Source organism: Pezoporus flaviventris, unplaced genomic scaffold, assembly GCF_033815535.1.
Source record: "Pezoporus flaviventris isolate CSIRO_AGI_PZ_B2104156 unplaced genomic scaffold, CSIRO_AGI_Pfla_v1 ptg000209l, whole genome shotgun sequence".
Classification (NCBI taxonomy): Eukaryota; Metazoa; Chordata; class Aves; order Psittaciformes; family Psittacidae; genus Pezoporus; species Pezoporus flaviventris.
Window position 1 is genome coordinate 919532 of NW_026892757.1, and position 11390 is coordinate 930921.

Consider the following 11390-nt stretch of genomic DNA (forward strand, 5'->3'; position numbering starts at 1 on the left):
AAAACAAAAGATAAGAATCGGGTATTACATGCTTTATCATTTTGTGGAATGGAATTTTCATGAAGGGAAAGGGGTTAAGTACTGCAGAGTTGGAGTCTTTGTGAATCCATCCACATAAAAATTAGACCTCCTACATACACATTCATATACTCCAAAGCTTTGATCATGCCAGATGTAAATATTTCTTATAGTAGCCTATTACGCATCCTCCAACTATACAATTGTTCTCTGTTAAAGCCTTGGTGATATTATGGGGAACTGAAAGAATGTGCTAAGAGCATATCTACAGATTTTAAGGACAGCCACGATAAAATACAGGCAAAATAGAAAAGCAGACCATATTCTTTGCCTAATGAAGCACTTTGTAAAATTGGTTTTGTGCTGGAAATTGTTAGCTAAAGTTCATCTGAAGATCAAAGAGCAGTTATTTATTTTTGTAAATAAATACCGTGTCCAGAACAAACAGAAGTAAAACTGCAAGGAATCTTAGTTATAACAATCCTGAGAGAAAGCCTCACAAAGAACAGTGTACCAACAGCAAGATGTTTTCAAGAGGAACATATAGGGTATATGTGAAATTACAGGAAATGTTTTAGGTAGGCTAGGTATAGGCTAAATTTGTACAATATTATTTACTTTTTCTGCACAAAGTGCTGCTTACCATAGGTATAAACATGGTATAAACATGGTATAAACATTGACATCATTGTCAATAGAGTATCTCATAACAGCCTGGTAAAACAAGGTAGTATTCTTGCTTAAGAGACCAGCATGGACTTTTACATCGAAAAATCTCACTGAGCGATTGTTTGACAGAACTGGAGATTTCTTTCAGGTTTCCTGATACATCACCTTAACAAGATGATGAACATCAAGCAAGAGATCAGGTTCACAACCAAGTAATGGCAGATACAGCACCGCAGTCAGTAATATGTGTAATATGAGATTTGCGAATGGAAAATTTCACCTACTGAATCACTAATCACTTCTTGTTGCATTGAAGGCTTTCTTCTTGTTGGTGTTAAGTTTGCCCCTATTCTTGTCATATCAGATCTCAGAGAACTTAGTGAGGCTTTGGTGCATATATCTTTTACTTAAAATAGTACGTTTATGTGTGCACATGCTTCACTAAACCTAAAATGCCTTCAAACTTAAAGAAGAAAAGGCCCAACCCAAGAGCTGCATATGCTGGTAAAAAAAAGCAAGGTTAGACACTGATGTTGAAATAACCTGCTTAAATGTTCTATTTTGAGCTAGACAGGAATTGTGCAATTGTACAGCAAGGCAACACGCAGGTATCTTGACACTTAAAAAACAACAGGATGGAAGAAAAGCCTTAGCAGTAGATATAATATATCTACTTTATATATTCATACCCACTCCGTCTCCACAAATGATGTTACAGTGCTATAACCCTTATGGGCACTAAGATTAAAAGGGCAACTGAAAATGCAGAAATGGAGACTATTGCACCTGGAGAGTTGGCAGATGGCTCTTGAAAGGGTGATTGTTCATTGCACTGTGTCAATTTAACTTACAAACATCAAACTTTCCACTTTTCAAAATGTAAAATCTAATATATAAACAGAATCCTTTTTATAGTGTTTCTTAAAATCAAAGGCAATTAGATAATTTCTATCCTCTCGAGAAATATCATTCCCTCGATGACGTACAACTACTTCATCTGTTTTCCGTTTCCCTGAGTCTGTTTTATAGCTGTGCTTCTTCAGGATGACTTGAAAAAAGCAGCAGTTCCTGACATCACACAACACGATGTCAAAACACAACACTATTACAAAACAAACTCATTAAAACTAATTTCTTAATAGTTGCAGTCTCCAAGTAGAGTGGCAGCAATACTGCCCTCAGCTCTGACTTTGATTATAAACAGATCTGAGTTAATATCTCTGACTATGATTGAAACTTGCAGCTCAGGATTGAGCAGAAAATGTTCCTTCTTGAACCAAAAAGCACACATATATTCATCATCCTTTCAAGACCTTTTTTTGGCATGTGAACAGAACAATGTTTTTCAGCTCAGTAACAAGGTTGGGTTTGTTAGGTTTGTTTTTTTCCTTTTTAAAAATCTATATTCCCATCTGTATATATGCATACACAAGCTTTTCCCATGCAAGCCGTGCCTCCTGTACATGATGCTTTTCATTACAGATCAGTTAGAGGAAAGGAGCATTTGGACTTCAGTACTTACATTACAGCTTTTGCAGAACCTCCCCTGCAAAGCCATCTTCTAATTTAAACAGCAAAAAAAAAAACAACAATGCCCCACTGTATAACCCACAGAACTCATGCTTTTTCTTTTGAAAAGGCAATAGATATTACTCACCTAATTGTTTAAAACACCACCAACGAGAATGTGTGTGTTTTAACTCCAGTTATTTATTGGTAAATAATGAAGATAAATAATTACAGTTTCAAAATGAGTATCACTAGAGCTAAATATATGAGTGAAGACTCTTGTTACTGGCATATTCCAATCATGGAACCTTTTGCTTGACACTGATGAAGACAACCAAATGGGAATGAGATGCATGTTACAGCTCTGCTGTACAAACACAGGAGGCCAATTTATCTCTGTATCACAGCTGGAATTTTAGAGTACTATCTGGAGAATGGTGGTGAAAGTTTTGTTATTAAAGAGATAAAGGAATAAGGAAGAGGTGGGTAAGCAATATAGAAGGCTGTACACTATCTAATGCTATATAAACTGATATAATTTGAGCAGAACACTCAAATATGTAAAAGTTCTTTTAAAAGCAGCAATAGAAACGCAGGCTTTCCTTCACTGCTATGAAGTCATAGCCACATCCAGCACAGTGTGCTTATCAAGGTCTGTAAGCTGCTATTCTGCTTACTCACTTGCAATTAAAATGCTGATAAGTAAAAAAACAAATGAATAGATTATTCCTATGGACACTCCGTGTAACACTTACCATTTCCAGACTCTGAGCACATACCATTATTTTTCATGTATTCTTTCTTAATTTTCAAGAGTATAACAACTCATAACCTTTACATAATGGTGCCATTGTGTTATTAATAGAGCTAAACGAAGCACTGCCAAGTAAATTATCAGTAGCCAGCCTTTGATGGATGAGCTGAATCTAATTCAGCCCATTCACTCTCAACTTTAATTGGTGGCATTGTATTCTACAAAATAAATGGTTTCTTTATTCATGTGATGATCCAACATTGTGTGAGTGGGCTGAGAATACCTTGTAAGGTGTTCAAATACATTTAGGAATACAAATTGAATAGTCACAGTGATTACACATTCCTATATAATGTAATTCTTTAACAAGAAATAAATAAATTTCTTTAACAATAAATAAATAAATTTCCCATTGCAAAGCCACTGATTTCAACAAATACCATAGTAGCAAATCTTGCTAAGAGAATTATGAGTTTCAGTGCAGTAGTTCTCTCTCCTTTCTTCTTTTATCTTTAATTAAACCAATTGATCCGAGTCACTACGTGTATGTGGGTGGAATTTTCTGCAAGACAAAGCCATGCATAAAAGGCTACACGTGTACTGATGCACGACTATACTTTCTTGGTACTATAACCCTTGTTCTAGGTACATGCTTGCCACAGCTGGTGACAACTGCTAAACAAACCCTTCATGTTTGAATTACTGAAATTTAGAATAATTTTAGATTAGTGGACAATTTTCTAATAAGTAGACATAAATTTAAACTAATTGAAGGCCACTTAGGTTTTAAGACCTTCTTGAACATTTTCTCCTGAACACTAGCTTAGTATGTCTCATCCTTCTTCCAGCAGCTCTGCTCAGAAGGTTGGGACGATGCAGAGCTACAGATTCCTGCAAACCGTGGCTATTGAGCACATTTGAGTAGAGAAGAAACTTTTTAATTTACTATAAAACATCTATTCAAGGTCTATGTGCGACTTACTGAATGCAAGTATTTTGAGCAGAACAGCACAAGGGAACTTGGGAACCTCAGCAGCTCAGTCTTCCTATCTGTTCTGTCACCAATAAGTACACATCTCTCTTGTACTGGAGAGCCCAGAGCTGGACACAGTACTCCAGGTTAGGCCTCACCAGGGCTGAGCAGGATTATTTCCCTGACCTGCTGCAATGCTCTTCCTAATGCAGCCCAGGACATCATTGGCCTTCTTGGCCACAAGGGTGTATTGCTGGCTCATGGACGACTTGTTGTCCATCATGACCCCAAGGTCCTTCTCTGCAGAGCTACTTTCCATCAGGCCAAACTCGAGCCTGTACTGGTGCATGGGGCTATTCCTCCCTAGATGCAGGACCCCACGCTTGCCTTTGCTGAAGTTCGAAAGGTTCTTCTCTACCCATCAGGACCCCACGCTTGCTTTTGCTGAAGTTCAAAGGGTTCTTCTCTACCCATCAGGACCCCACGCTTGCTTTTGCTGAAGTTCAAAAGGTTCTTCTCTACCCATCAGGACCCCACGCTTACTTTTGTTGAAGTTCAAAAGGTTCTTCTCTACCCATCAGGACCCCACGCTTGCCTTTGCTGAAGTTCAAAAGGTTCTACTCTACCCATCTTTCCAGCCTGTCCAGATACTTCTGAGTAACAGCACAGCACTCTGGGGAACCAGCCATTATTCCCAGTTTTGTATAGTCAGCAAACCTGCTGAGGAGGCACTCTATCCCTCCATAGAAGTCCCTGATGAGAAAGTTAAATGAGACTAAACCTAGTACTGACCCCTGGGGGACACAGCTAGTTACAGGTCAGTTACACTCTGTGCCACTGATCTCAACCCTCTGAGACCTGCCATTCAGGCAGGTCTCAATCCACCTCACTATCCACTCATTCAGCCTGCACTTCCTTAGCTTGCCTATGAGGATATCATGGGAGACAGTATCAAAAGCCTTGCTGAAGTCCAGGTAGACAACATTCACTGCCCTCCCCTTGTTTATGCAGCCAGTACTGTAGAAGGCAATCAAGTTAGTTAAGCATGATTCACCCTTGTTAAGGTGGTTAATTCACCCTTGTTAGTTAAGAGTTACCCTTTCGTGAATCATAGAATCATAGAATGGTTTGGGTTGGAAGGGACCTTAAGATCATCTAGTTCCAACCCCCTGCCATGGGCAAGGACACCTCACACTAAACCACCTCACCCAAGGTTCTGTCCAACCTGGCCTGGAACACTGCCAGGGATGGAGCATTCACAGCTTCCTTGGGCAACCCATACCAGTGCCTCACCACCCTAACAGTAAAGAACTTCTTCCTTATATCTAATCTAAACTTCCCCCATTACCTCTTGTCCTGTCACTACAGTCCCTAATGAACAGTCCCTTCCCAGCATCCCTATAGCCCCTCTTCAGATACTAGAAGGCTGCTATGAGGTTTCCACGCAGCCTTCTCTTCTCCATGCTGACTACTCCTGATTACTTTCTTATCTTCCACATGCTTGGAAATGACACCCAGAATGAGGTGTTCCATCACCTTTGAGGTCAGGCTGACTGCACTGTAGTTCCCAGGGTCCTCCTTCTTGCCCTTTTTGAAGACTGGAGTGACACTTGTTTTCTTCCAGTCCTCAGGCACTTCTCCTGTTGAGAGTGGCCTAGCAATGATGTCCACCAGCTCCCTCAGTGCTCTGCTTACCTTTGAGTTTTGACAGGAGTTTCTTATTCATCCATGCAGCTCTCCTACCCCTTTTGCTCAATTTCTTGACCATGGGGATGAATCATTCTTGAGCCTGGAGAAAGTGATCCTTGAATAATAACCAGCTCTCTGGGACCCCTCTTCTCTTGAGGACCCATTCCCATGGGAGTCTTCCAAGAAGGTCCATGAAGAGGCCAAAGTTAGCTTTCCTGAAGTCCAGAGTCGCAAATGTTACTTATTGCCCTATTTCCTTCTAGCATGATATGGATCTCATGATCACTTGAGTCCAGGCTGCCTCCAACTTTCACATCACCAACTGGTCCTTTCTTGTTTATTAGTAAAGAATATTCCAAAATATTCTAGATAGACACGGAAGACAGAATGGCAAAGTAACTTGTGACTCTCAGTAAAGCATCATGAGATGGAGTGCTTCGCAAATCAGGTCTATTCAAAAGCAAGAAATGCCACTGTGTAATTCTGGTCAGAGTGACCTGCTTACCTGCACTAAAGAGCTCTCTGGGAGAGGCAGGGATAGAATGCAAATCACAAGAGCAACACTAAATGACTTTGGCATGTCCCTCCTTGAGTTCTTACTCATTATCACTTTCAATTTTGCAGCTCAGGTATAGTACTCTTAGAGATCATAGTTTCTTATGCTGTGTGGTCCTGGTTCTTCATCAGAGCAAATCTGATCATCTATTGAATTATAAAAGAACTTCTGTAAAAACCCCAAAAGTGATAGTGTAGCTTATCCTTGCTTAATACATGCAGCACAACAAGGTTAAATTAAAGTTGCATTTCCTAACATTTGGAATCTTACAAATATTCTTAATGTGAAAAAGAGTGCAGGGGGAAGATGGCAATGTATAAGTATAGCATTTTATAGTCCTATTTCTCAGCCACATTTGTACATATTTTCACCAAAAATACCTTTCTTCAAAGCATACATCTATAACAGCATTCAAAGAGAAGGTCTTCAAGGGTTTTTTTGTAGCCTATGTAGAGATAATTTACTCCTACAGATTTCCCCCTAATTTCCTCTGTAGGATCACGTAAAAAAAACAAGTTAAAAAAAATTATATAAAAATAAAGGAAGAAAAGAAATAAAAGCACAATACAAAAACTTCACGTTATAGAAAAACCTCAGTACCAACTAGTAAAGATGAACATCAGTAGCTGAAAACCAGGATTTTATAATGAAAAGTGTGAGGCAACCCTAACAACAGATCATCAACCCTCCTTATAAAAATATACAGTGTACATCATTAATTTAATTGGCAAAACAAATGATAAGGAGAAGATGGATACAGAAAATCAGAAAGCAGTAAGTTACAGGAGTAAATTCAAGATCTGTTGAAAAGGTGCAAGAATTAGAGGCTCAAGTAGGAGGGCAGGTAGAGATGAAGGGAACACTGTACAGAACAGCGTAACAGCTCTGGTGTACTTTATTCAATGAGACTGGCAATATACAAGAATAAACAACATCAAAGGGTTTTTTGTCCCAGTTTTAACAAACTGAGGAAATCAATAGGCATGTTTCTGTCCAAATGTTTCCCACCACAACCTCTGTAACTGCTGTACAATTTCAATCCAGGCCAACAAAGAGGATAAAAAAATCCAAAATATTAAGTCTTGTTCTACGACACTAGCCAGCTGGGTAAAGAAAAGAGACCCTGTTGCTGTGCTGCCTAGCGAAAGGCTGAAACTTCAGTTTTCAGACTTGAGAAAATCTACTTATTTGTAAAACAAATCCTTGGGGAAAACCAAATCAAACCAAAAACAAAGAAAAAACAAACCCTAAGCTCCCTTCATTTCACTGCTCAGGGGACCTTTTTCCTTTTCTTTTCTTGTATAAATATTAATTAATATTAAATAAATAATGCCATTTGTAGTCACACTCCACATTGGCCTATGTCTTTAACATAGACATGTCTTTAACATAAACACTCTTTCTGTCTGTAACATTTTTTCCATCTTCATGCTTCAACTGAGTTTGCTTAATGAAGGCCATGTTCTACTTCACCTTGCCATGGATGGCACTAGTTGAGCCTTCATCATTAACCGTGAGATTCAGGTAAAATCCTCTAACTTGGAGTATTTACCTTTACACTGTGACAGCCTCCCACAGTGTCACAGAGACGGTCATGCCAAAAATGAAGACACATTTCAAAGGCAGCAGCTAAAAAGCAATGGCTGCCTGTATTGCCTCTACTACTTCTATGAATTTGAAGTGAAGTCACTGATGTGTTATTCTATAGACAATAACATATAGAAATAGAATTCAGTTAGAATATGTAAGTACTATTTCATGTGAGATCCCTTTATTCCTAGGCTCTCCTTACACTCCACTGTATTTTCAGCCCAAGGTCCATGCCAGCCTTGTGTTAGGGTAGCATGAAGCCATTGGCTACAAAGAATCAAGTCCTCTGTACTTTGGTACCTTGAGAGTCTATTTCCCATCTCAGTATGATCTTGCCCAATTAAAACTAATCTATGCAGGAGGAGAACGAAATCAATATTGGGAACATCTTTTCCAAATGACCCTTGACTTGTTCATTAGCAGTTTATTTGATTCTAATGCTACTAGACTTCAGATAACATAGCACATACCTGTTTTCCTGATGCTTCTGAGAGGTAGTGGTGGTGATGGAATATGGGATGCTATGTGGTGATTTACTTGAATAATTTACATTTGGGGAATTTGAATTAAAGAGGAAAGATATTCTCACAGTTTAATTCTTATTTGTCCTTTTTAATGCATGCACACTAATCAGAGAGCTTTCAGTAAGTACTATCTTCTGCTGTTTATAGCAAGAGCAGGTTAAGTTGAGCACCGAAGGGTAACAATCGACAGTCTTGAAGTCCTAGTATTACTCTTCTGGAATTAGGGAAGGTTGGTTTTGTTTGGGACTGAATTTGTAAGTACAGCAAGAAGTCTACAAAGTATAACTGTGGTCTTCAACACAAATACAAAATCAGCTTGTGTGTCTCACGTGAAGGAAAGTAAAAGGGTAATTAACATAGTACATGAAAAAATGAATGGGTTTTATTAGTCCTGGTAACAAGATATTGTAAGCCTAACCTCCACCATAGTCAAGCCAAGTGTGTAAGTTAATCAAGAACTTTATAAAGTATTTCTGTTAACACTTTCATCTCACCTGTGGGAATTATTTATAAAACCATTTTCCACTGCTCGAATGACAAGGTGGTCATAAACACAGCACAGACCATGTGAGGGAAGAAAATTAAATGCAGGCAAAAGTAGTATTTCACTGGTACCATAAGCAACTGCCATAAATACTCTGCTCCTTAAGGTGATTTCAACAGTCTAAATCTAACATATCAAAAGCCCTTTATAAAAAGCCTAATTCTCAACATCTCAACTTCTAGGCTTCCCAAGAATGTTTAGCTTGACTTTCTCATGCATGAAAAATCAATTTGTTCAACCAAGCCAGTTCCAAGTTCCTCTTGTAAGAGCTCATTTGGAACTGATTATAGGATAAAAAAGATGTTGAGTTTTACACATCTTAGGTTTTGAAGTAGAGCCCATTGTGTCCCACAACTGCTTCCTACCCCCACCATCAACACACTATGAATTAAAGCAACCAAATCAGTGGGAAGGCTATGGCTCAGGGAATTGGTAATATAACACCACCTTTCACAGAATCATAGAACAGGATAGTTAGGATTGGAAAGAACCTTAAGATCATCTAATTCCAACCCCCCCTCATTCTGGGGCGCCTCTTAGAGTCTGGCACAGGTAGGTATTATCTTGGTCATTAAAAATGCTGAGTGTTGACTTATGTGAAAAGAAACTGGTGGCTTAAGTTACTTTGAAAAGGCATATATATTCCCTACCTCACTCCCACCCATACAAATGAAATTCTGTGTGCAAATCCTGCTTGCAACATCTCCTCATTCTTGGTGAAACACCAGTCAGCACAAGGTGACCTTACCAGTCAATATCAATAGCCTACCAGCACACCTTGAGATGGGGTGTGGGTCTTGCATGAGACAAGTAATCTGCATAGGGGTCTGCATGGGTTTTCAGTATCATTCTTGCACAGGTGATATCTTATGATGCAAAGGGCAGAACCAGAGGAAATTTGCACTATTGATAATCTGTTCAGTCTCTGCTGCTGAAACACAGATACTTTCATTCTTCACAGATACTGATTAGTTTTCCATAAGCAAACATTTACAAGGTAAATTTATTATTTCCCATAGCATTATACATGCACTTCTTAGCATACATTTTTGTATTCTTGCTATGTATGATCCAGATTTTTCAGTTAACATTTCATCTGTTTATCTTCAATATGATCAGTTTATAAAGCAGATGTCTGCAACACTGAGACAGATTGTTAAAGTTTAGTGCATTCAGGGTTATGAGATAGTAAAGAGTATGGAAATGACCCTCAGGTGCTCTTGGCAGGTATCCCAGCATAGCCTGTATAAAGAACGGCACGTGTGTCTGTGTGTGCCCACCCTAGGCTCTCCAACTACAATACAGTACTTGACTACACTGTACATGAAGCTGATATTCAGGATACCAAAACCATCAGAGATGCCGGGCCATATTCATTTGGACTTTTGCATCTTAAGCAATCTGAGGAGGAGACAAGCAGTTAAAAGTTATGGGTAACTCAAGCCTTTTTGTGCACAGTCCAGTTAGAATAGCACCCTGTTTGATCCAGCTTTCACCTGTGCCAGGTAATGAATGATCATAAAGTTACCACCAACTTCTATAGATCACTTTTCAATTGTGTTTAGCTCCTGGTCAGATGTTCTGAGAAAGTGAGCTCCATATAAAAAGCAATTATTTGTTTTTAAATTGTATGCAACTCCCTCCACTGTTTTTCCTTCCCCAATTCCCTTTTCCCAAACTCTAATCATTAAACATCAACTAATGAAATTTCTTTGGCTGACTATTTTACAACACTATCTTGCTTAAAAATATGTATTTTAATAACTATCACTTCTATTAAATTTCTCAGGTCTGTAGTCATTGGTCTTTCAAGAAGAAATCTCGTGGGACAGCTTTACCTTTGAAACAGAAGGAGCAGTAGTAATAAAACTAGAGAACTGCAGCAACTGCTCAGCTATAAGGTACAATTTATGCCCAGCCTGATGAAGGATAAGCTACAACAGTGTTACCGCAAGTTGTTTCATTTCATTTTTTTTAACCAATAAAATTGGAGCCCATTTATTCAAAGAATTTATTTAAACCTTGGTATAACAAGAGCAGAATACAGTTGCAAAACGTCATACAGATTGTAAGTGAGGTCCTGCAGTCTTCATCTATAATGGAACCTCTGTTATGTCTCTGACTAGATCTGTTCAAATCCTATTTCAGAAGTCTAGATATGATTAAAAAGCTGAATACTTCTATTGATCCGTAGCATGCCCACAATTAGGAATGCAGAATGCCAGTGAGAAACCAAACCAACAGAAACCCACAGCAACTCTTCATGACCTAGCTGTAAAAACTAGTACATGTAGGGTGGATAAGAAAATTAATTTTCACCTGGCATTCCTTGACATTCTTTCACACTCTTGTGAACAGAGAACGGTTGTTCCAAAACACTGGCTCTTCTGCACTTCCAGCTCATTCCCAGAAAACACAAAATAGCTCTCTTCAGAAGAATGCGTTCAGTCCTTCAGGTTTCATTTACTCCTGTAGAGGCTGATTTTGCATAGTTTACTGGCCTGGCTTGCAGACTGTTTTTTCCATGATAATTAACACTGCTCTTTACTTTTTCTAGGGGACAA